The sequence below is a fragment of the Lissotriton helveticus genome, chromosome 4_1 (genome assembly GCF_964261635.1).
Source record: "Lissotriton helveticus chromosome 4_1, aLisHel1.1, whole genome shotgun sequence".
Lineage (NCBI taxonomy): Eukaryota > Metazoa > Chordata > Amphibia > Caudata > Salamandridae > Lissotriton > Lissotriton helveticus.
Window position 1 is genome coordinate 35,879,129 of NC_136063.1, and position 27,054 is coordinate 35,906,182.

Genomic DNA, 27,054 nt, shown 5'->3' on the forward strand with positions numbered 1-27,054 from the left:
ATGAGGGATGAAGCACTGCAAGAGGCGCATAAAAAGGTGGCAGCTATCTGGGAGAGGCTGGACTGCCATGTTTGGTTGAAACTACAGAAAGTGCCTACATAACGAGGGTGATAGATCAGGCTGCTTGTTAGCATGGCTGCTTAACAGAGAACGACCCCCACCATTTATGTTCATACTGCATAGGCCTTATGGCTCGGTAGTTATCGGTCAGGTGGCAATGCTGAGATCAAACTACTTGCCAAGGTCCTGGCTCTGCGGCTGGGTTGGGTTGTTACACACTTACTTTAAAAATGACCAGTGTGGGTTTATGTTGCAAATAAATTGAATTCGGTTCAGCACTCAGGTGTATATATGGTAATAGTTCTTTAGTTTTGTTTCATATATTTCGTTGGTGCATAGGGTGATAATCTTGCTGGGCTCTCAAGATTAGTACATCAAAATGCTAAGAGACATGAATCCTGTGTCACAAGATACATTCCAACCATGCACTCCTTTATAACTTTTCATTAATAATTCAAATAATCTTTTTTCATTATTCTGTGTTTCATTTATTAGTAGCGAAGATTTTCATTTGTAAGTTTTTTTCAGAATATTTTATATCATATTCCATGGTATTTGTTTTGCCCAATGCATTTCAAGCATATAGCCCTTCTTCAGGGGACTTATATATATAAGGGATATAAGGGATAGTCACCCACACAAGAAATCCATACAGAACCCTCCAGTTTATAGACAATTTACTACACAGTGATTGAAATGTGATATACATGTTATAAATGTTCAATGCTATATGTTTTTGTTTCTTAAATAATGATACCAATTATGACATATTATACTGTTTCTAGATATAACAGAAGTCCCCTGAAGAAGGGCTATATGCTTGAAATGCATTGGGCTAAACAAATGCCATGGAATATGATATAAAATATTCATGAAAAAAACCTACAAATGAAAATCTTCGCTACTAATAAATGAAACACAGAATAATGAAAAAATATTCTTTAAATTATTAACGAAAAGTTATAAAGGAGTGCATGGTTGGAATGTATCTTGTGACACAGGATTCATGTCTCTTAGCAGTGTGTGTTTATGCCAGGGAGGGGTACCCGTATGAACGTACGGCGCCTGCCATACATAATGCACAGAACTATAACCTTAGACGTCCACACAGCTGGAATGGCCTAAGATGTAGAGAAGGCGTTTGATATGTTGTCCTGGATGTATCTCTGGGAGATCCACAAATGAACAGGATTCCTTACATGGGTGTAATTATTATATACGGCACCTACGGCAAAGGATTGAGTAGGTGCGAGGTGTTGGATGCCTTCTATATTGGGCGGGGGACAAGAACGTTTTGCCCCTTATCAACACTTTTGTACCGCTGGTGGCGTATGTCAGGGATGGGACGTGGGATTAGGGAATAAAGGTGGGCCATAAGACCCATGTTGTAAAATGGTCCTTTTATCTCGCTGTCTTTACGTGAAGCACAACTCTTTCTGCTGCTACTGTCGACACTGTTTCGACAGCTACACACATTGTTGGTCAATTTGATTTGACCAGGAAAGAGGAATAGAGTCCAACTAGAGATATTGACATTAGATCTCAGCTGCGTTGACCGTGGACTCTCGGATGTTAAACTGTTTTATTTAGCAGGTCTTTTACAATATGCGGCAACAGACGTAATTGGGAGAAGGAATAACTGTTTGGATCTGGTGAGATGTCTGTCCCCCCCAAGGTACTGATGTGCAGTAGAAGACTGCCAAGGGGGACTCCATTTATCATTCATTAAGTTGTCCTAGCATAGGAACAAGGCGTTAAAACAGTTCTGAAGCGAGCACCTTATGCCAGGCTTCTTCCAATCTGAGGCCTACAGCCTTTAATATACATCCGGGACTCTGTGGACGTCACGGGGTGTCTTGAGGGAGGTTGCCGGATTGCAGGTGATCTTATTCTAAATAGTACATGCATGTCTCCAGATGAGGTTGAAAAACACTATGGTGTTGATCGGAGGCAATTTCTGCTCCACGCAAGCACACTACACACGGCCCGAGGACTATGGACCTCCTTCCCTGAGGAACCGGAGGAGTTGTATGTACTGCAGGAGATGTTAAGGCATCATTCCTGGCTGAAGACAGCCTCAAAAAATGATAGGCGGTCGAATCCAGTGTGGATGCAAGCCACCTGGGACGGGGAGCTGGTCTCCCCCTTACAGATGGAGAGATGAACAGAGCCCTTGCACAGCTGCGGGAAGGTGCTAGCAATGCATGCTTTACATTGGTGCAAAGTTATGTTCTTCATAGAGCATATATGACTCCAAAGCACTTACATTGGGCCCACACCGCACGCCCAGCAAGCTGTGCCAGGTGTGGCGAGGCCCCAGCTGACTAACTTCATGTTGTGTGGAAATGTGTGCGATTGTGAGCATTTTGTGATGGGATACAGCAGGAGGTTGGCAATGGAAATTAACACCTGACATTGCCTGTTAGGGCTACTGCCACTTCCCAAGAAGGGCAATACAATGAGACACAGGTTTGAACAGTTGTGCGTAGTCCTAGCACCGCAAGCTATTGCCACACACTGGGCTCGCTCCAGCACACCGGCTCTATGTAAACGGAGGGTAGACTGTATGGAGTGGGCAGCTGACGAGGAGTGCAACCTCCGGAAGGTATGCACTGACAAACATGCAGAAAGGGGTTTAGAGTACTGGCAAACATGCTGGTTGCACTGGGTGGACAGGATGCAAGGCTGGGGCAGGGTCTGGCTCGACTACAGCTGGGAGTGGGGATGCTGTCTCTGGGATGACCGACTCTGGGACCAGGTCACCTTTTCCTCAAGCACACTTGCCTTCCTCCACTGATGCAAATGTGGGGATTTATGGAGTGTGACATGATGGGGCCTGTGTGCGCCACCCACAAGAGATGTACATAGAAGGGTCAATATTTGAGCAATGATTGCTTCCCCGCTCCCTCCGTTTGTCTGTTCTCACCTGAAATGACCTACTCATGATCCTACCACACCCACAATGTGTATTTATTTGATAATGCTCTGCTGCACTATTTCTTGTTTTGTAGTCTTGAAAAAACTAAATAAACAAATATTTGAACAAAGAATGAAGTGATGCAGCTGGTATGTCCCACTCTAGGGGTTGACCAAACATTTCACTGCAGCTTTAGACCAGACGGTTCAGGTGTGATAGAAATGATGAATGGAACAATCAAAAACAAATTAGCTAAAGCATGTGCCTCAATTTCCTTCAAATGGCCTGATGCACTTCTGTTAGGACTCCAGGGCATTTGAAACACTTTATGCAGGAGAACAGCATTCTCCTCCCATGGACAATTGATGGGGAGTGCCATGAGAATCCCTTCTGCTTCAGCAACCGCTCATGTGAACATCACAGGTGACCTGGTTCTTGAGTACTGCAAAAGGACTGTCTGATGTGGGTCGTTCTATCTCCCACCCGGTGTACTTTGCAACCCTCTCTGTGAGAGACTCTCCATGCACAACATGAGCCCCAGCAACTGGGATCATATGAGGAGGCTTGTCTACAAGTCATGTTTCGTGGTGCATTGGGGAGGACCCTACCAGGTGATTCTGATCAAAAGATATCTGTGAAGTGTACTGGACTGCTCATCTGCATACAGGCTTCTCATACCAGGAGGGTGAGAGAGGTAGAGGAAGAAGCAGAGCCAGCATTCACTAATCCCCCGGGTCTGCCTCAATTCAAGGTGTCTGAACCTTCTGAAGAAGAGGAGGGTCAATCTGAGACTTCAAAGCCTTCTACAGCAGAGCAGCATCAATGACAAGAGCGGAACAATGACAAGAGCGGAACAATGACAAGAGCGGAACAAAGGTACAGAATCATCAGACATAAGCAATGCCCAAGATTCAGGGTTGAGAGCCACGCAGACCCAGGGGGGCCTCCCCTGTGTGTCCAGGTTCAATAGCATGGAATAGGTCCCGCGGGCCCAGGGGGGCCTCCCATGTGTGTCCAGGTTCAATAGCATGGAATGGGTTCCGCGGGCGGGCCCAGGGGGCCTCCCCTGTGTGTCCAGGTTCAATAGCATGGTATGGGTGCCACGGGCCCAGGGAGGCCTCCCCTGTGTGTCCAGGTTCAATAGCATGGAATGGGTCGCGCGGGCCCAGGGGGGCCTCCCCTGTGTGTCCAGGTTCAATAGCATGGTATGGGTCGCGTGGGCCCAGGGGGGCCTCCCCTGTGTGTCCAGGTTCAATAGCATGGAATGGGTCGCGCGGGCCCAGGGGGGCCTCCCCTGTGTGTCCAGGTTCAATAGCATGGTATGGGTCGCGCGGGCCCAGGGAGGCCTCCCTTGTGTGTCCAGGTTCAATAGCATGGAATGGGCCCAGCGGGCCCAGGGGGGCCTCCCCTGTGTGTCCAGGTTCAATAGCATGGTATGGGTCGCGCGGGCCCAGGGAGGCCTCCCTTGTGTGTCCAGGTTCAATAGCATGGAATGGGCCCCGCGGGCCCAGGGAGGCCTCCCCTGTGTGTCCAGGTTCAATAGCATGGTATGGGTCCCACGGGCCCAGGGAGGCCTCCCCTGTGTGTCCAGGTTCAATAGCATGGAATAGGTCCCGCGGGCCCAGGGGGGCCTCCCCTGTGTGTCCAGGTTCAATAGCATGGAATAGGTCCCGCGGGCCCAGGGGGGCCTCCCATGTGTGTCCAGGTTCAATAGCATGGAATGGGTCGCGCGGGCCCAGGGGGGCCTCCCCTGTGTGTCCAGGTTCAATAGCATGGTATGGGTCGCGCGGGCCCAGGGAGGCCTCCCTTGTGTGTCCAGGTTCAATAGCATGGAATGGGCCCCGCGGGCCCAGGGGGGCCTCCCCTGTGTGTCCAGGTTCAATAGCATGGTATGGGTCGCGCGGGCCCAGGGAGGCCTCCCTTGTGTGTCCAGGTTCAATAGCATGGAATGGGCCCCGCGGGCCCAGGGAGGCCTCCCCTGTGTGTCCAGGTTCAATAGCATGGTATGGGTCCCACGGGCCCAGGGAGGCCTCCCCTGTGTGTCCAGGTTCAATAGCATGGAATAGGTCCCGCGGGCCCAGGGGGGCCTCCCATGTGTGTCCAGGTTCAATAGCATGGAATGGGTCGCGCGGGCCCAGGGGGGCCTCCCATGTGTGTCCAGGTTCAATAGCATGGAATGGGTCGCGCGGGCCCAGGGGGGCCTCCCCTGTGTGTCCAGGTTCAATAGCATGGAATAGGTCCCGCAGGCCCAGGGGGGCCTCCCATGTGTGTCCAGGTTCAATAGCATGGAATGGGTCGCGCGGGCCCAGGGGGGCCTCCCCTGTGTGTCCAGGTTCAATAGCATGGTATGGGTCGCGCGGGCCCAGGGAGGCCTCCCTTGTGTGTCCAGGTTCAATAGCATGGAATGGGCCCCGCGGGCCCAGGGAGGCCTCCCCTGTGTGTCCAGGTTCAATAGCATGGAATGGGCCCCGCGGGCCCAGGGAGGCCTCCCCTGTGTGTCCAGGTTCAATAGCATGGAATGGGTCCCGCGGGCCCAGGGGGGCCTCCCCTGTGTGTCCAGGTTCAATAGCATGGAAAGGGTCCCACGTGCCCAGGGGGGCCTCCCCTGTGTGTCCAGGTTCATAAGCATGGAATGGGTCGCACGGGCCCAGGGGGGCCTCCCCTGTGTTTCCAGGTTCAATAGCATGGTATGGGTCCCACGGGCCCAGGGAGGCCTCCCCTGTGTGTCCAGATTCAATAGCATGGTATGGGTCCCACGGGCCCAGGGAGGCCTCCCCTGTGTGTCCAGGTTCAATAGCATGGTATGGTTCCCATGGGCCCAGGGAGGCCTCTCCTGTGTGTCCAGGTTCAATAGCATGGAATGGGTCCCACGGGCCCAGGGGGGCCTCCCCTGTGTATCCAGGTTCAATAGCATGTAATGGGTCCCACGGGCCCAGGGGGGCCTCCCCTGTGTGCCCAGGTTCAATAGCATGGAATGGGTTGCTCAGGGCCAGGGGGGCCTTCCCTGTGTGTCCAGGTTCAATAGCATGGAATGGCCCCCGCGGGAGCAGGGAGTCCTCCCCTGCGTGTCCAGGTTCAATAGCATGGAATGGGTCCCACGGGCCCAGGGAGGCCTCCCCTGTGTGTCCAGGTTCAATAGCATGGTATGGGTCCCACGGGCCCAGGGAGGCCTCCCCTGTGTGTCCAGGTTCAATAGCATGGTATGGGTCCCACGGGCCCAGGGAGGCCTCTCCTGTGTGTCCAGGTTCAATAGCATGGAATGGGTCCCACGGGGCCAGGGGGGCCTCCCCTGTGTGTCCAGGTTCAATAGCATGTAATGGGTCCCACGGGCCCAGGGGGGCCTCCCCTGTGTGTCCAGGTTCAATAGCATGGAATGGCCCCCGCGGGCCCAGGGAGGCCTCCCCTGTGTGTCCAGGTTCAATAGCATGGTATGGGTCCCACGGGCCCAGGGGGGCCTCCCCTGTGTGTCCAGGTTCAATAGCATGGAATGGGTCGCACGGGGCCAGGGGGACCTTCCCTGTGTGTCCAGGTTCAATAGCATGGAATGGGTAACGCGGGCCCAGGGGGGCCTCCCCTGTGTGTCCAGGTTCAATAGAATGGACAATAGAATGGAATGGGTCCTGCGGGCCCAGGGAGGCCTCCCCTGTGTGTCCAGGTTCAATAGCATGGAATGGCCCCTGCGGGCCCAGGGAGGCCTCCCCTGTGTGTCCAGGTTCAAAAGCATGGTATGGGTGCCACGGGCCCAGGGAGGCCTCCCCTGTGTGTCCAGGTTCAATAGCATGGTATGGGTGCCACGGGCCCAGGGAGGCCTCCCCTGTGTGTCCAGGTTCAATAGCATGGTATGGGTCCCACGGGCCCAGGGAGGCCTCCCCTGTGTGTCCAGGTTCAATAGCATGGTATGGGTCCCACGGGCCCAGGGAGGCCTCCCCTGTGTGTCCAGGTTCAATAGCATGGTATGGGTCCCGCGGGCCCAGGGGGGCCTCCCTGTGTGTCCAGGTTCAATAGCATGGAATGGGTCCCACGGGCCCAGGGGGGCCTCCCCTGTGTGTCCAGGTTCAATAGCATGGTATGGGTCCCACGGGCCCAGGGAGGCCTCTCCTGTGTGTCCAGGTTCAATAGCATGGAATTGGTCCCACGGGCCCAGGGGGGCCTCCCCTGTGGGTCCAGGTTCAATAGCATGGTATGGGTCCCACGGGCCCAGGGAGGCCTCCCCTGTGTGTCCAGGTTCAATAGCATGGAATGGGTCGCGCGGGCCCGGGGGGGCCTCCCCTGTGTGTCCAGGTTCAATAGAATGGAATGGGTCCTGCGGGCCCAGGGAGGCCTCCCCTGTGTGTCCAGGTTCAATAGCATGGAATGGGGACCCGCAGGCCCAGGGGGGCCTCCCTGTGTGTCCAGATTCAATAGCATGGTATGGGTGCCACGGGCCCAGGGAGGCCTCCCCTGTGTGTCCAGGTTCAATAGCATGGTATGGGTGCCACGGGCCCAGGGAGGCCTCCCCTGTGTGTCCAGGTTCAATAGCATGGTATGGGTCCCACGGGCCCAGGGAGGCCTCCCCTGTGTGTCCAGGTTCAATAGCATGGTATGGGTCCCACGGGCCCAGGGAGGCCTCCCCTGTGTGTCCAGGTTCAATAGCATGGTAAGGGTGCCACGGGCCCAGGGAGGCCTCCCCTGTGTGTCCAGGTTCAATAGCATGGTATGGGTCCCACGGGCCCAGGGAGGCCTCCCCTGTGTGTCCAGGTTCAATAGCATGGTATGGGTCCCACGGGCCCAGGGAGGCCTCCCCTGTGTGTCCAGGTTCAATAGCATGGTATGGGTCCCGCGGGCCCAGGGGGGCCTCCCTGTGTGTCCAGGTTCAATAGCATGGAATGGGTCCCACGGGCCCAGGGAGGCCTCTCCTGTGTGTCCAGGTTCAATAGCATGGAATGGGTCCCACGGGCCCAGGGGGGCCTCTCCTGTGGGTCCAGGTTCAATAGCATGGTATGGGTCCCACGGGCCCAGGGAGGCCTCCCCTGTGTGTCCAGCTTCAATAGCATGGAATGGGTCGCGCGGGCCCGGGGGGGCCTCCCCTGTGTGTCCAGGTTCAATAGAATGGAATGGGTCCTGCGGGCCCAGGGAGGCCTCCCCTGTGTGTCCAGGTTCAATAGCATGGAATGGGCCCCGCGGGCCCAGGGGGGCCTCCCTGTGTGTCCAGATTCAATAGCATGGTATGGGTGCCACGGGCCCAGGGAGGCCTCCCCTGTGTGTCCAGGTTCAATAGCATGGTATGGGTGCCACGGGCCCAGGGAGGCCTCCCCTGTGTGTCCAGGTTCAATAGCATGGTATGGGTCCCACGGGACCAGGGAGGCCTCCCCTGTGTGTCCAGGTTCAATCGCATGGTATGGGTCCCGCGGGCCCCGGGGGGCCTCCCTGTGTGTCCAGGTTCAATAGCATGGTATGGGTCCCACGGGCCCAGGGAGGCCTCTCCTGTGTGTCCAGGTTCAATAGCATGGAATGGGTCCCACGGGCCCAGGGGGCCTCCCCTGTGGGTCCAGGTTCAATAGCATGGTATGGGTCCCACGGGCCCAGGGAGGCCTCCCCTGTGTGTCCAGGTTCAAAAGCATGGAATGGGTCCCACGGGCCCAGGGGGGCCTCCCCTGTGTGTCCAGGCTCAATAGCATGGTATGGGTGCCACGGGCCCAGGGGGGCCTCCCCTGTGTGTCCAGGTTCAATAGCATGGTATGGGTCCCACGGGCCCAGGGAGGCCTCCCCTGTGTGTCCAGGTTCAAAAGCATGGAATGGGTCCCACGGGCCCAGGGGGGCCTCCCCTGTGTGTCCAGGCTCAGTAGCATGGTATGGGTGCCACGGGCCCAGGGGGGCCTCCCCTGTGTGTCCAGGCTCAGTAGCATGGTATGGGTCCCACGGGCCCAGGGAGGCCTCCCCTGTGTGTCCAGGTTCAATAGCATGGTATGGGTGCCACGGGCCCAGGGGGGCCTCCCCTGTGTGTCCAGGTTCAATAGCATGGAATGGGTCCCACGGGCCCAGGGGGGCCTCCCCTGTGTGTCCAGGTTCAAAAGCATGGAATGGGTCCCACGGGCCCAGGGGGGCCTCCCCTGTGTGTCCAGGCTCAGTAGCATGGTATGGGTGCCACGGGCCCAGGGGGGCCTCCCCTGTGTGTCCAGGTTCAATAGCATGGAATGGGTCCCACGGGCCCAGGGGGGCCTCCCCTGTGTGTCCAGGTTCAAAAGCATGGAATGGGTCCCACGGGCCCAGGGGGGCCTCCCCTGTGTGTCCAGGCTCAGTAGCATGGTATGGGTGCCACGGGCCCAGGGGGGCCTCCCCTGTGTGTCCAGGTTCAATAGCATGGTATGGGTCCCACGGGCCCAGGGAGGCCTCTCCTGTGTGTCCAGGTTCAATAGCATGGAATGGGTCCCACGGGCCCAGGGGGGCCTCCCCTGTGGGTCCAGGTTCAATAGCATGGTATGGGTCCCACGGGCCCAGGGGGGCCTCCCCTGTGTGTCCAGGTCCAATAGCATGGAATGGGTCCCACGGGCCCAGGGGGGCCTCCCCTGTGTGTCCAGGTTCAATAGCATGGTATGGGTCCCACGGGCCCAGGGGGGCCTCCCATCTGTGTCCAGGTTCAATAGCATGGAATGGGTCCCGCGGGCCCAGGGAGGCCTCCCCTGTGTGTCCAGGTTCAATAGCATGGAATGGGTCCCGCAGGCCCAGGGAGGCCTCCCCTGTGTGTCCAGGTTCAATAGCATGGAATGGGTCCCACGGGCCCAGGGGGGCCTCCCCTGTGTGTCCAGGTCCAATAGCATGGAATGGGTCCCACGGGCCCAGGGGGGCCTCCCCTGTGTGTCCAGGTTCAATAGCATGGTATGGGTCCCACGGGCCCAGGGGGGCCTCCCATCTGTGTCCAGGTTCAATAGCATGGAATGGGTCCCGCGGGCCCAGGGAGGCCTCCCCTGTGTGTCCAGGTTCAATAGCATGGAATGGGTCCCGCAGGCCCAGGGAGGCCTCCCCTGTGTGTCCAGGTTCAATAGCATGGAATGGGTCCCGCAGGCCCAGGGAGGCCTCCCCTGTGTGTCCAGGTTCAATAGCATGGAATGGGTCCCGCGGGCCCAGGGAGGCCTCCCCTGCGTGGCCGGGTTAAGAAGCTCAGGTTGGACCCTGGGGCGGGTGCTTCCACCCTGGGCTCCGTCCTCCACAGGCATAAAAAAATCATAAAAATGTTACTCGATCCTGCAGGTCGGGTAACTTAAAAAATCTCCATATCTTCTGCCCATTTCATACATACATAGGTTTCCTTGCTACCTATATTTCACTTTTTATATTTTACCAAATGAACTGCTGTATACCTGATAACAATGAAAAACCACGTAGCTGCCAAGGTTTCAGATTCTTATGTGTGACATTTTAATTATTTCAGTGTAATTATGAGTGACATTTAAACAACTATGGCCCATATGTATCAAGCCTTTTGTGAATCGCAAAGGCCGAAATTCGCCTAATTTCGGCCTTTGCGAATCGCAAAAGGCTATTTTGCATGAATTGATATGTATGAAACAATTGCATCTTAAGGAATCGCAAATACTTGTGATTCCTTAATTTGCCATAGCATTTAAGGAATCGTAATTTTGCGATTCCTTAAATGCTATGTTTGAAGCTTTTTAGAATTGCGATTTCAGGTTTAGAAATCGCAAATTACCACCAACTTGTAGTTGGTGGTAATTTGCGATTTTTTTGTAAATATGCACAATTATGCATTTGTGAGGGTGGCATATGACACACATACATGCCCATTGGGCATGTATGTGCGCCATATGCACACACATGTAATTTACAGGGGTGCAGCAGGGTGTCCTTGAGACACCCCGGCACCCTTGCAATAATTCTCAAATTGCAATTAGCAAATTGCGAATTCGCAATTTGAGAATTATTTGGAAATCATTCCGATGGGCCTCCTGGCCCATAGGAATGCATTGGAAATTATTTCTTAATTGCGAATTCGCAAAATGCGATTTCGCAATTAAGGAACTTAAGGAATCGGAAAAAAAAGCGATTTTCTTCATACATACCAGTTTGCGATTCCTAAATAGCGATTCCTTAAAAATCGCTATTTAGGAATCGTAAAACGGAACTATGAAACATATGGCCCCAAGTGCTACATTTTCTCAAGGCAAAATCAACCTACAAAGATGAAGGAAACATATAAATACCAGCAATTACACCCATTTTATATGTTCTAATTAATGCGCTCACATTACATTTAATTTGATTGTGTTATACACTGTGACACTCACTGGCAACTTTTAGTGGCTCATTGTTAATTTATACTTACTCTTTCTGTTCTTTAAGTCTGATCCAGGCTGGGTAGTGTGACTAGCACTTCAGCGACTCCAAGGCAGCTCAAGCTGGCTGCCACAGCCAGTGAGCCCTGCAGCAATTTCAGCTCTGTGTCCTCTACAGGTCCCGCTGCAATTGGACCTGACACATCCTAAAGAATGGCCTCAGTGTCTGTCACTCTCCTGGCATAATTTGCTGCCGGTGGCGACCCATTATACATATTATAAGACCCACAGTGTGGGTGGCCCGGTCGGCCAGACCAGGTGCAGGAGGACCATTATAGATATTATTAAGCCCCACAGTGAGGGTGGCCCGGTTGGGGAGGCCAGGTGTGGTCAGGCAATTATAGACATTATTATGATATTATTAAGCCCAACTGTGCAGACGGCCTGGTCAGGCAAGCCAGCCTCGGGCCCCCCCGTACAGCATGATTAATGCGCCAAGCACTCAGCAGATGGCTAACAGCCCTGCAACCGCATTCTGCAGCAGGACGTAGCGTCACTTTCCCCCACAGCACACAACCTGACTGCGGGCCATGAAGTCAGGCTGTCTGACTCACAGAGCACCACAGGAAATCAATGAACAACAGAGATATGTTGTATTTGACTGTGAGCCTGCTCAGCTGCTGGGAGCGCTACAGGCCTGTGGGACTTGGGAGCAGCAGGAGCCATCCACAGGCATATGCTGCCACATTGTAACAGCTGAGATATGCATTATGACCGACAATGCATTTGAGTGACTTGATGCGGAGCACCACATTGAAATGCATTAGTCTAACACCTGATGCATGGCACTTGGCAGGACAGAAACTATTGTACTGTGCAGCTCAGTTATTGGCTCTGGGTTCCTCAGGTTCTTGGAACACATACAAGCCCTAGATATCCCTGCAATAAGAAATGTCCAGCGGACACAACAGAATATTTCTTTAAAAAAATATGCCATAGTTAGAAGTTACAGATGAAACATGCACATAAATGGCTGGGTTTTTTCCCAACTCAATTTCAATATCTTTTTATTTACACTTTTTTTATAGGAAATCCTTGAAGAATCTACACATATGATCCCTTGCTAAATTCAGAATGTTTGTTACATTTCAGAAATGCATAGCTCTCCAGGATCCACCATGGGCTTCACACCCAATTCTGCTACTTACTGGAAGGAGGATGAATACACAACAAATTCGAAAAAATGGGCTATGTCCCAGTAAAATGCCAAAACTTTTTTTTTAATTTAAGTCTGCTGTTCCTAAGAGCTGGGAACATGGTGATTTTAGCACTGCATACCCTTCGTTGATGACATTTGTAGGGAAAAAAAGATGCTTTCTTCTGCAAAACTTGTTTCCCACAAAAACCCAAACGTAGCTGTATTTTGGCTATTTTCTCCTTTAGTATCTCCAAGATGTTCGTGAAAAAAGGATGCAAATTTGGCATGGATACCTTATGCGGACAAAATGCTATAGGGGTCTAAGCGGGAACGACCCAAATAGCCACCGAACCCCTGGGTGAAAAACATTCCAGAAATTCAATGTTCACTTGTTTATAGTTATGTACTATGTTTAGCGATCAAAAACAACTACCCCTGAGTTCAACTTACACATGGGCAGAGGAGTAATGGAAAATACTCCCTTCCATGCCCTTCCCTTCCTTTACCTTCTCCTTCCTTTCTCCTTCCCTTCTCCTTCCCTTTCCTCCTTCACTTCCCAAACTCTCACCTCGCCCCCCTTTCCCTTTCTCTCCCCTGGCCTTCCCTCCCATTCCCTTTCCCCTCTTCTCTTCTCTCCTCCTGTAGTAAAATGATGAAGGTCCAATCCAGGTAGTTTTCTATGTAGGTTTATTAAGGTAAGAAGTTACATAGGGGAGAACAGGCCCGGACTGGCTGTTGAGGGCACCGGGCAATTCCCCGGTGGGCCGCGTGGTTGGGGGACGGTTTTGGGCCCCTGGGGCCGTTTTTGTTACAGGGCCTTTATTCTGCAAAAACGGCCCCGTAACAAAAACGGCCGAAAACCGGCCCTGGCACAGAGCGCGGACACACCTCTCCCCCCTCCCCTCTCCTCCCGGAGGGGGGAGGGGGGGCCGGCCGAGCACTTTGCCAGGGCCGGTTCTGGTTCCCAGTCCGGCCCTGGGGGAGAACCCCACCAGGAGCAGTCTCACTGCTGCGCAACCCATCTCCAACTGACAAATACACATTCCATTCACCCACATTCTCTCTCCCAGGCACTTAGGCTGAGCAGCAGCAGTATAACACCTCTCCCTTCCCCTTCTCTTTACTTTCCCTTCCCTTCATTTCCCTCTTCTCCCCCCTCCACCTTCCTTTCTCTCTCCCTTCCCTTTCCTTCCTTTCCTTTACCTTCTCCTTCCTTTCCTTTCCTTTCCTTTCCTTTCCTTTCCTTTCCTTTCCTTTCCTTTCCTTTCCTTTCCTTTCCTTTCCTTTCCTTTCCTTTCCTTTCCTTTCCTTTCCTTCCCTTCCCTTCCCTTCCCTTCCCTTCCCTTCCCTTCCCTTCCCTTCCCTTTCCTTTCCTTTCCTTTCCTTTCCTTTCCTTTCCTTTCCTTTCCTTTCCTTTCCTTTCCTTCCCTTCCCTTCCCTTCCCTTCCCTTCCCTTCCCTTCCCTTCCCTTCCCTTCCCTTTCCTTTCCTTTCCTTTCCTTTCCTTTCCTTTCCTTTCCTTTCCTTTCCTTCCCTTCCCTTCCCTTCCCTTCCCTTCCCTTCCCTTCCCTTCCCTTCCCTTCCCTTCCCTTTCCTTTCCTTTCCTTTCCTTTCCTTTCCTTTCCTTTCCTTTCCTTTCCTTTCCTTTCCTTTTCTGTGCTCCCCTTCCCATCCTTCCCCTTCCCTTCTGTTCCCTTCCCTCCATTTCCTTTCCTTTCCTTTCCTTTTCCTTCTCCTTCCTTTCCCTTTCCTTCCCTTTTCTCCCCTTCCCTTCCCCTCTTCTACCCTCCCCACTCCTGTACTTCTCCTCTCCTCCCCCTTCTCTTCCCTTCCCCTCCTCCCCTTCCGCTTTACTTCACCTTCCGTCATATATCCTACCCTCCCTTATGCTTCTCCCCTCCTCTCCCTTCTCATCCCCCTTCCCTTCCCTCCCATCACCTTTCCCCTCTTCTCTTCTCCCCTCCCCTCCTCCTTCTTCTTCTTCTCTTTAACCTTCTCTTCCATTCCTTCCCCTTCCCAGCCCTCCTGTTCCGTTCCCTTCTCATCCTTTCCCTTACCTCCCCTTCTCACCCCTCACCTGCCCGCCCCTCCTCTAGTCTCGTATGACGTAGCAACAGTGGGTAGTAGCTTTTGTTAACAACGGCGGCTGTCATAGCAGTGAATTCGTGAATTTGAATCTCTATCAGAGAATACACAAAAATGCATGATTTGATTTTAATTAAATTCAATATTTGGACCTACCTTTAGAATATCCACACACTTGGGTCTTTAACTCCTGTGATGTCAGCAGGACAACCTCAAAGACAAAACCAGAATTCGTGAATGTCTGTGGTTCGAGGCACCTAGCACAAGAGTTCAGGTGTGCCCAGACCTACCCTTTGAACACTGAAAAACAGATTGTATTAGCTGCACATAATGTAAATATCTGTGAGTGGGTTAGTATGAGATACAGATACAGATGCTATTTGGATTGGTAAAATGCAGGTAGAAATAGGGAATGAAACAGAAAATAAGTTATTAAGTTTACAGGAAAAGTTACAGAACGCCTCTTGCTCCCAAACTACCATCATGGTATTTGTAAGGACGTAGAATCAAACAATAATGATTCTGTACTGTTTTACTTTAGACTGTAAAAGCACCAACAATGTAGCACAGGTGTTATTTTGGTAATTATTAATTAACAGTAACTAGAAATGTATTTTATTTGAAAGGTTTATTGAGCATTATTGTTGGTTAAAGAAGGACATCCTCTGGTAATCTTAATAATGAGACATCTGAATATTTGCACAGTAATAGATTAGGAAAGAGATTACAGTGGAGGGAAGTAATTATGGATTCAGAAACTCTAGTATGAAGCCCATGTATTCTGCTGTGGACCTCTTTAAAGTCACTGATATGTGGAGAAATCAGGGTGAATTATGAGGGTATGGTGGGGATTCCTTACTGTCCACAAAGACTACACTGAACTTCAGGAGAGGGAACACGAGGCGATGCTCTTTCGCCCCTCACACCGGTTTCTCCTTCAATTTATGTGCTTGTTTCTGGGATAGGAAAGGATGGTGGAAGCTGGGGTGTGTAGTGTATTGCAAGGTAGAAATGATGGAACTCTTTTGGCTCCTGAGGGTTAACTTTCCAATTTGAAAGTGGTGAAGACAAAGTGCACGCAAAGAGACGTCAAAGAATAAAACAGTTATTTACTCACCAGAACATGAGTAAAGTGATCCCTACAACCTCAGCACCATATGCCGCAACCCAGGTAGCTTAGGGGTTATGCTTAACAATGCTTACAATTCTGATGCTTTTCTGAAACCACCAACATTCAATATCGCCAAAAAGCTAAATATTGGTAATGGATGGGCTGCTTGGATGATTTCATTGATGCACTTGAAGAGAATGATCACAAGGAGTTTATCAAGTCTAGTGTCTTGCTGGTTAGAAATGATGAAACCCTTTTGGCCCCTGTGGGAGTCCACAGAGCTGTGATGTAAGTGTAAGAGCAGAATGCATTGAAGGCTGCTTTAGAATGTTGAGTTTGCAGTTACACTCAGAAGAATAAAGGTGTTGAAACCTAAGCTCTGCGTGAGGCATGGTCATTGGTGGGTATCCAGGCTGGGGAGGACGCTACAACTGGTGACAAGTTAGGGGATACATAACCAGAAGAATGACAGTGCTCTCCCCAAGAGTTTGCCGTGGTCCAAGCAAACTGATTGTGCGTGCCACATATATTGCAGTTGAAGTACGGAATGAATGTTTAATGCATGTAGAGTAAAATTGCAACTCCAGCCACTGTAAAGAAGTTGAAAACAACAAAGGAATTGCAAAGAAATCTACACATCAGTGATCGAGAACCTATTGGTTAGACCATACATAAAGATACAGTGCTGCTATGCAATTTACAAAGAGCAGTTATTAATGATCACAAGTTGCAAGTTAACATTACAATTCTGAAAGTTCTGTAGACAAAGTGCACACAGTGAGATGTTAAAAATAAAACAACTAGTTACTCACCAGAACTTGTGTAAAATCTGGTACAACCTCAGCGGCAGGAGCCACAACCCTGACCAAGTACAGAGGTGTTTGACAGATGTGCAACTTCACCGAAGACTCTCTAGTCTTTGGATACAAAAACACTAAGTATCCATTGGAGGCAAAGACTGAGGTAGTCTTTTCAAAAGTCCCCAGGGATAATCCAGAGGCCCACACATCTCCGTGCCTTAGAGATGGCTCACACAAACCAGTTCAAGATGAACCGCTGGGAGAGCCGAAGAGAGCTCCAGCCTCAATGTCATCCATTCCTACATATGTCTACAACACTGCTGCTTACCTGAGACCACCACCGTTTGATATCACCAAAAAGCAAAATATTGGCAATAGATGGACTTCTTAGATAGAGACATTTCAAAATGTTGATGATGCACTTGTGCCATTTGCCTGAGTTAGGCCTGGTAGGAAATAATACCAATTTACATGTACACTCTTCTTTCCTAAAGTTACTTTCCCTTTGTCACATCGATTTTTGACACACATTTGCATTTGTGACACTTGGTTTAGCTTCTAAGAAACTCCGACCTTACTGACACAAAAGAACTTTGTGAGAACACCATCACACTACCTTTGCATTATGTGCAAGGCCTTCACATGAGTGATACAAATGTGTGTGATATTGTACATCCATATGGCGATGCAGCTATCTATGGAATGCAAACAATAGGCAGTCTGATCATAATAACAGCCTGAGACAAGGATGCCCTTTTCTGTATATATCCTTTTGTTTCCAAATGCAATCAGAGGAGATTCTTCAAGGGGACCTTGCATGCTGGAGCTTTTTCCCTAACAGCTGACTGGCATCTCCGTGAGGCGTGTCCAGTTCATTACAAAGACTGGACCTACATTCTTACCCACAAGCCAAAGGGGATAGATAGATCATCCAAAATGGGGTTTGTTGGCAGACCATACATTCACACCATGAACACATAGGTTAGGGTCTGAATTGCATGAGTACATTAGGTTGCTATGATTCTGTATATGTATGCATATATAAGCTGTTTGAACAAGATTGTGGAACTCTTCGTTTTATTCACTGTTTTGACTCTCATCATAATTTCTGTCTGTTTCTGTCTATTAATCATTGTAGCACATAGTTTCTATACAAGAATCACTATGGTTCAATTAATGTTGAAAAACGTCCCTGTGTGAATTCTTTGTATATTGTCTGAGCAATAGATAGCACGAGAGACTGAGCAATAGGTTATTTATCGTTCCCCATGGTTCCTGAGGGAACAGAGGTGCCATGTTCATTAGGTGCCAGAGCTGTTCGCTCCCTGACTAGGTTAGGGTGGCTTACAGTGACACTGTGAGCTAGTTGGTCCAAAGGAAAAAATATCCTGCAGGGTGCATGGAATCAGTTTGGCACCATCCTAAGTTTATGTAACCCGTAAATGCACAGTTCCTACTGTTTACTGAAACCTACACAACACTTGAAGAGACTGATAACAAAAAAGATTATCAAGTACCTTAAAAATCTTGCTGGTGATGGTGTAAAAGAAGTCATAAACAAAATGGTGCAAACTGACGAAGATGTCAGATATCATCAAATTAAAGGAGTGTTGAATCTCAAGTTTAATTCAATGCCAAATGTTGATTACGAACAATACATCTTCTTTCAACAATACAGAATGTTGGTGAAATCATTGATGAAAATGTGGAGAGACTTGACACTCATCAACCTTTGTAAGTTTAATGAATTTATTGATGAAGAAGCTATATGTCTGAGAGTTATTGACTGATGCTTGTCAGATTCATTCAGATGAAAAATGCTGAGAGGAACTCTTAGTCTGGAGTGAATGTTAATGGCTGCCAGAGCTGAAGGGAGTGCTGATAGACAAGCTGCTGACATGGAGGCTGGAGGTGGGGGGACACAACCATCATGAGTATGAAAAGTAAGCCAAAACAAAAGACTGAAGGCCTCAAAAAGTTAAATATTGCAGGGATTTGTTAGCATGAGCTGAAAGCCATTTTGTATTTCTGGCAGCCATCTTGTTTGCCATGTGCTGCCATGTGCTCTGTCCTCCCTCAGTGTTGACTGCTCTTGTAATCTGCCTAGAAACAAACTATATTTAGCATCTTCCACCTACGCACCTACGCACATGCTCAGTTGAGCTTGCAGCTATCCTTGCAACTGTTCCTAGTCTGTAAATGTCAGGATATCTTCACCAGAATTAGCAACTGTTAGCTGCTCCCACTTTGTTGAGCAAGCAGATCTTGCATGCCCATATTAGTCATTTTGCATGCTTACATGAGCCAGGACTGCCCCTTGGTCTTATGCTGACTATGTAACCCTAAGCATATATAAGGCCTCTGTTTTCTGTACTCCTCAGACTGCCTCATTCAGTTGCTAAGACTTCTGTGTGACGTAGTCTCCCTCATTTGAGGTTAATAAAGATGTTACTTTTATATTTCAGCTTCTGTGGCAATTTCTTCTTTGTTGGTTTAAAAGGACCAGATATCAGTGAGACCCCTGAGAAGGATTTTTATGTTCTTCAAAAGTGATATCTATACTTTAGAAAAAGTATTATTTAGATATGGATTCTCATTTCCACGCAAAGGTAAATGTCCAGCTCTTGGACAACCTTTTTGTTATGGTATACAAAGTGAAGGGAAAAGTAAATGTGTGATGGCGCGAAGACAAAATGGCCACTGGAACATTACAGAAGCAATGATCAACACACACCAACAAGGTCAAGCGGCAACATCAGTTTAGACAAATTGACACTGAACGAAGTTGATTGTCATCTAAATCATCATCAAGCAGTTCTTCTGTGTCAGTATCAAGTGAAGGTGATGAACATGATTGTGCCGTGTCCATGCTTACTTCAGAGAACCTTGCACATATTGGTTTGTCAAAGGAAGATCGACATGCCAAAGCACCAAGGTTATTCTAACATTGTCCGAAGATTACATTGAAAGTAAATGATTGTTTGATACTGATCCAGCGAGATTACTAGCATGGGTTACTCTACAACACCATACTCATCTGGGCCTATAAGCACTCATACATAAGCTGTTTTTCACCACTGGTGATCGGGACTTTATATTTATCTTGTGATAAAAATGTACTTATACATCATTTCTTAGCAAAACTTATCACCTTAGTTCTCAATTTCCTCGGGTCAATAGATCAGGTTGGTAGCAGAATTGGTAGAAATGACATTTACTTATATTTCTTTGAAGGACCACAGACTCGAGTGAGTTTTAAAACTTTATCTATGCAATCATATTGTGAGTCAGATACCAATACATGTCAAACACCAAAAAATTTGATCAAAGTAAAACATAAACACTTAGTAAAATTTCATGACATTGGAACCAGGGAAGGGTGGAAAAGGAAAAAATGGTACAAGGACATAACACACAGAATTTACATTTACCTAGAATGGTGTGAGGACCAACCCCTGGCCAAGGAGCTGGGAAAGGGACTCCTGAGTAGTCAGGAACCAACAAGACAGGTTTAGGACAGGACAGGTGACCTCGTCTAGGTGCAACACCAGCATCGCACCCCTCTCTGGCACTACTCTCATCGACTCTTCCCCCTTCTGGATGGACAGATTATTCTTTTTCAGCAATATCTCTGACTCTTCTCTCTCTCCATCTCTCTTTTCTCTATTCTTCTTTGAAAGTGCTCGAGCAGCGTCTCTGACCTCTGGGTCATCCACCGTCTTCTGCTTCAGTGATGGTCATGACTGGTCGATGACAAGTCTGACAAACTAACTGACTGAGCCTACCTGAGTTATACTATTCTAAGCGCATGTACCATCCCCCAGTGTTTCAATATTCGTGAATCCCCTACTTCTGATTGGATAATGGGATGGGGAGAAGTCACCACACCATACTAATGTAAGAGCATTCCTTTTGGTTTATTGTTCAATATTCCCGCCCCTTAATTTTACTTTCCCATGCTTTATTTCCCAACCGCATTTCATAATAATTTCATCTACAATGTATACGGATTATGACTTGTTCTCCTTCCCATCTCTGGGTCAAGAGGTGGTGTTCCCAGGCGCTTCTCTGGTTAAAGTGTCCTTGGATGGGTTTCAATGTCATATTGCGGAGTTTGACAGAGTCCAGTGCGCTTGCTTATAACCATGCAAGATGGAGATTTCAGTCACTCTCTAGGCCCAAATACGAAATAATAACAAAGACAAAGAAAAACACGTTAGAATAGGAAAATAAATGAATGCACTGTATATTAAAACTTAAGACAGACTCAAGACAGACTTAAGAGAAAATAATAACTTAAGTCTGTCTTAAGTTTGTCTTAAGTCTGCCTTAAGTTTGTCTTAAGACAAACTTAAGACAAAATCCTAACTTCTGTGAATACCAAAAGTAGTAAGTTCATTCTGTGAATGCCAAAAGTAGTAAGTGCATTCTGTGAATACCAAAATAGTAGTAAGTTTAGGATTGAGTCTTAAGTTCATTCTGTGAATCGGGCCCATAGTTTCTTCCATACGCTATCAACTCCCAGTGATTTCAAGTCTTCTTCCAAATTCGTGATATTTTTGACATGTCCCCCAATTTCAACACTTTTATCAGGTATGTAGGTACAACAATGTGGCACCTTCAACATTTTACAGACTCTGCCCTCTTTTGCCAATAATATATCAAGGTCAAGTTGATTTTGTAAAACCATAGATCTGACCAAAACCAATTTGGCAGGCATGGGCGAATTTTGCGAATTCGGAATTCGGGAATTTGCGGATTTGCGAATTTGCGATCCGCAAAATTTGCGAATTTGTGCGAATTTGCAGATTTTTTTTGCATGTTCGCGGGGCGCATTGCGTGTTCACGGGGCGCTTTGCGTGTTCGCTGGGTTTTTTGTGCTCGTTGTTGTGCCCTTCTGCCCTCTGCCCCACTCGTTTTTGTGCCATTCTGCCCTCTGCCCAACTCGTTTTTGTGCCCTTCTGCCCTCTGCCCTACTTGTTTTTGTGCCCTTCTGCCCTCTGCCCCACTCATTTTTGTGCCCTTCTGCACTTTGCCACACTCTTCATTGTGCCCTTCTGCCCTCTGCCTCTCTCCTGTTTTATGTTAGAATGGGGCCGGCAAGCTGCCAGCTCCATTCTCAATAGTTACTAAGTTAGCTTCATCAGGAAGCACTAATAGATAAAATAAAGCAGGTGCTCGAATTCAGTTAAACTCGAGCACCTGCTTCTATTAGTGCTTCCTGTTGAAGCTAACTTAGTAACTATTTTAGAATGGCGCTGGCAGCTTGCCGGCGCCATTCTAAAATAGTTACAAGCTTGAAGCTTGAACTTTTACCCCCCGGATCCCTTCCGCTCGCGGATTCACTTTTTTTGGCAAATTCGCGGGAGTTCGCGGATTGCGAATTTGCCGAAAATCGGCAAAATCCCCGAGCGGAACGGATTTTGCATCCATGCTTACAATTTGGTATTGATCAATAAAAATCCTCCAGCAGTGTCAGTTGATCCACCACTATAGATAATTTACAAATGTCTTTGTGTATTCAGAATTATACCCACTGAAGGTATCAATGCACTAAATATATCTCATACAATTTCTGAAAAGCCTGCCCTTTACTTGCATATTAGTCTGTTATTTTCTTCATTGCTTCCAGTGATTCATTTACAAGATATACTTTAGGGAATACTATTCCGAAATAGCAACTCCCATACCAGTGATCAGGCAGCTTAAAGTAAACTTTGTTCCCACATACATAATAGACTCCAGGAAATACTGGATATGTTCCACCTTTTAGTCCCCGTCCCGCTATTATCAGAAAATTGAGTTCACATTCACTTGGAACCAATAAATATATTGTTATACTCTGTTTTTAACCTATGGAGACTGATTGTGCTCAGCAATATCTATTGATTTCATTGTTAGAAAATATTCACCCATGAATTGTGAATCTCCACTGCTAAGGACAGGGTTTATGCTTTTCTGCAAAGGAACTTCAGAAAAGATCACATCTATGTTAGAGTAATACTATTGTAGCTTTCCAGTTCTATAAAATAAACTAGCTAAAATACTACATGAAATACCATATGTCAATGGTACATGATGATATGTCACTCCTTCAGCTACAGATGTCGGCAATTTCATACATACAAAACAATAGCTAGCTTCCATGGTTTCTACATAATTTACTAACAGGTTTGCAAAAACATTTAAATCTGTATCATTTTTATTTACTCTGTGATGTAAATCTGTCTCATCTGGTGCTTCTAATTCTCTTCTGCCTTGCTTAATATTAGCTACCTTTCCATGTGCATTAGTGTCATTCTGTTTGTTTGCAGTCATTAGATAGGGAATAGCTATTGTCAGTACTAACTACACTATAAGTACTCAAAATAAGCTACATATACATATTCTACAGCATCTTTTTATACAATTGCGTTTCAGTTTACCAGCATCTCTATTATCAGCAATTTTAGACTAAGAAGATTTCTCGCTCTTTTTAACTTTTGTACAGAATACAACTTGGGGAATTATTTTTCTTCAAGTTGGTCTCACTTCGTCAATTCAATCAGCATTTAATTCTTCATCACTATCTCAGCTTATTTTCAGATTCTAGAAATCTTCAAGAATCACATATGTCTATTGAGTCGTTGCTGTGCTGTGGGGGCTAACAGGCAGACTTCAAGGACCAAGACGCTCTGGGGCATGCACCTGACATCAAGCTCCTCTCCCTTGGAACCGGGGGCTACTTAAACTTCTCTCGTCTCCAGCTCCGCGGTAGATGATTCGCATCGCCGTTGCTGTGCTGTGGGGGCTAACAAGCGGACTTCAAGGACCAGGACGCTCTGGGGCACGCACCTGACATCACGCCCCTCCCCCTTGCAACTGGGGGCTACTTAAACTTCTCGCGTCTCCCGCTCCGTGGGAGACACTTTGCATCGCGTTGCTGTGCTGTGGGGGCTAACAGGTGGACTTCAAAGACCAGGATGCTCTGGGGCACGCACCTGACATCACGCCCCTCCCCCTTGCAACCAGGGGCTACTTAAACTTCTTGCGTCTCCCGTTCTGATGGAGACGCTTTGCATCGTCGTTGCTGTGCTGTGGGGGCTAACAGGCAGACTTCAAGGACCAGGACGCTCTGGGGCACGCACCTGACATCACGCCCCCCCCCCTTGCAACTGGGGGCTACTTAAACTTCTCGGGTCTCCTGCTCCATGGGAGACGCTTCGCATCGCCGTTGCTGTGCTGTGGGGTATAACAGGTGGACTTCATGGACCAGGACGCTCTGGGGCACGCACCTGACATCACTCCCCTCCCCCTTACAACCGGGGGCTACTTAAACTTCTTGCATCGCCGTTGCTGTGCTGTGGGGGCTAACAGGTGGACTTCAAGGACCAGGACGCTCTGGGGCACGCATCTGACATTATGCCCCTCCCCCTTGCAACCGGGGACTACTTAAACTTCTCACTTGCCATGCCGTTGCTGTGCTGTGGGGGCTAACAGGTGGACTTCAAGGACCAGGACGCTCTGGGGCACGCACCTGACATCACGCCCCTCCCCCCTGGAACCAGAAGGTGTATAAGTGACCAGCCCTCCCCACCACGCGGGACGCCCGCGGGCGGGCGCCGGGCTAAGCCCGGGCAAAGGGTGGGCCGTCTGTGGCCATTAGGGGCCGAAGGAGGCCGGCTGGGCCACCTCATTTGGCAGTCCAACGTAGATACTGATGGGACATTGAGCATAGTGGTAATTAATTATATTTTATAGCAATAATTTGGTCAGTAATCACTTTTTTAACTGGGACAACTCTAATAAAACGACCCTCAGTAGGTGTTTATGTACTTCTATTATTCATAAATGTTGTAATTCAGCCATTTTATATATATCCATTAGTATTTGCATTATTGGTGAGTACCTTTATGACGAGAACAATGGATAAGAGCAATTCCCCAACCCCTCGCCCTAACACACGCCAAAAGGCTGCTCTTAATACCCAACTTCCTAGTTTAACAGCAATTGATAAAATGCTTCAAAAGACAATAGGGGTAGTAGCCACGGCCATAGAAAACACTGAAAGACGTCTTTCGTTGACACCTGCCATGCCCCACTCTACGCTAACTACCATACCTCATCCCACGACACCTGTGGATGTTTCCTTTCTAACAGTCAACTCTCCTGACTCTCTGCTTGAGTCCTCCTTTGCAGATCTACCATGCGCACAGATCGAGATGGTAGTCAGTCCTCGCACTAATCCACCCTGCTCTATGGGTTCCTGGGTGGCCAACAAGATACCCAAACATTGCCCAAAAAAAAGAATTCCAGACTACAAAAGAAAACTGCTAGGAGAGTTACATCAGCTCGGATGTAACTCTCCTAGGGGCCTCCTTTTTCCACCCTTGCTCCCCCGCTGTGGGCTACTCGCTTAATAATTGACCTGCAAGAACATATGGAACAACTTGTTAAATCTCAGTTTAAAATCGTAATGAGTAAAATTGACAAAGTTGTTTCTATGCTAAATAACAAGAGCACTTTAAACCCACAGCTATCCCCACCTACTAGGAATATCCTCCCGACCCCAGCTGTTGACAACACTAAACATCCTTCTCAAGGCATAGGTCGAGGTGTAGAGCTGCGTCGGGTGCAAGGGCCGGGCCAACTGACATTCGCCATCTGCCCCACTGCAACCACTCCCCCTTGCCCCATATTCCACCAAGTAGTCACACAAATAGTGTAAGTCCTGGCCCTAGTAAATCATTATCAACCTCAGCAGGGCCCGATGAACAGATGTTAAACCGGGGGTTGGTGACACAGAAGCCTACCACCACATCTCCTATTAAAGTCACCAGACAACCACTACCCAGTATCCAACTCCCACCTGAGGCCTCTCCGTATGTGGTGGTTTTAGCTGGAGTACCACAGTTGTCAGGAGAGCAAGGAGAAACGTTTCCCGAGTTAAAGAATAAGATCATATTTTGGTTGAACAAATGCAGACCACTATCGAACTCGGGTCAAGGGGAAATCATATTTGCCAGAAGAGGTAATTGGATCGGGAATAAACCTAAGGACAGGGGAGGGGATTGTGTGATCATTAATTTTAGAGATCCTGGTGTGGTTAACCACATCCTGGACTGGGTTGGCCCCCGACAACAGGGCCTTATCATCCCCCTTCCCCTAGGGTATTTGTATCCACAGGCAAGTTTCCCCGGGGTATACGGTTTATTTATTTATTTATTTATGGAACTTGTAGAGCGCGCGGCTACCCCCAAAGGGGGTGTCCCGGCGCTGAGACTGTGAGCTAGAAAGGGGGTTGATCCTATGACAGTGAAAATAGCCACGTTTTGAGCCGGCTACGAAAGAGTGTTTCAGAGGAAGCAAATCTAAGATCTAAGGGGAGGCTATTCCATAATTTAGCCGTCATAACTGCAAAGGCTCTGCCGCCCATTCTGGAGCGACGGAACCGAGGGACAACAATGAGGCGCAACTTGTTGGACCGCAAAGATCGGGCTGAGTGGGATAGTACTAATCTTTTGCGTAAGTAGTCTGGTCCTGTCCCATTGAGGGCCCGAAAGGCAAGAGTTAGCATTTTGAACTTGATGCGACTGGCGATTGGAAGCCAGTGCAGTTCTTTGCGGTAGGCTGCAACCGAATGCCGAAAAGGGATATTGCCAATCAGCCTCGCCGCCGCGTTCTGAACGATCTGTAAGCGTTCAATTTGATATTGGGGGGCCCCGGCGTAGAGGCTGTTGGCATAGTCCAAGTGTGAAGTAATCAAGGCCTGCGTGACCGTTCTGCGAGCATCTAATGGCAGAAACGGAAAGATCTTTCGCATCATCCGCAGTTTCGCAAAACAGGCAGCAGTGACCTTATTAATTTGGGGACTACACGACAGAGCATAGTCAAACTGAAAACCCAGGTTGCGAGCAGTGTGAACGGGAATGGGGGGAGGGTTCAGTACAGTCGGCCACCACAAGGTAGAGGGAATTGTAATTTTTTGATTTAAAAACAAAACCTCCGTCTTGTCAGTATTGAGTCGAAGATGGTTAGACGCCATCCAGGAACATACTTCGCCCAGACAGTGGCGGAAACTGGCGAGGCTGGAGTCAGAGTGATCTCTAAAAGAAAACATAAGCTGTGTATCATCAGCATAGGAGGTCACTCTGACCCCACATGACTCAACCACCTTAGCCAGAGGGGCCAAATAGACATTAAAAAACAATGGGCTCAAAGCGAGCCCTGAGGTACTCCACAGACAAGGGGCTTACATTCAGATTGGAAAGGTCTAAAAAGGACCCTCTGCCTTCAACCTTGAAGAAAGGAGTTAATCCACGCTAGAGCAGAACCGTCCAGTCCAATCTGCTCCAATCGATCTAAAAGTATCTTGTGGGACACCGTATCGAAAGCGGCGGATAGGTCGAGGAGGACCAACATGGCCTCCTCTCCCCTATCCACACACTCTCGAATGGTTTCCGAGACTTCCAGAAGTGCCGTATCAGTGCTAAAACCAGTGCGGAAACCTGATTGAGAGTCATGAAGTATAACATTGGTCTCCAGATATTCCGCAAGTTGAAGTTGAACGGCTTTTTCTAAAACCTTCGCTGGTTTGGGAAGGAGAGAGATGGGGCGGTAATTACATAATTGCGT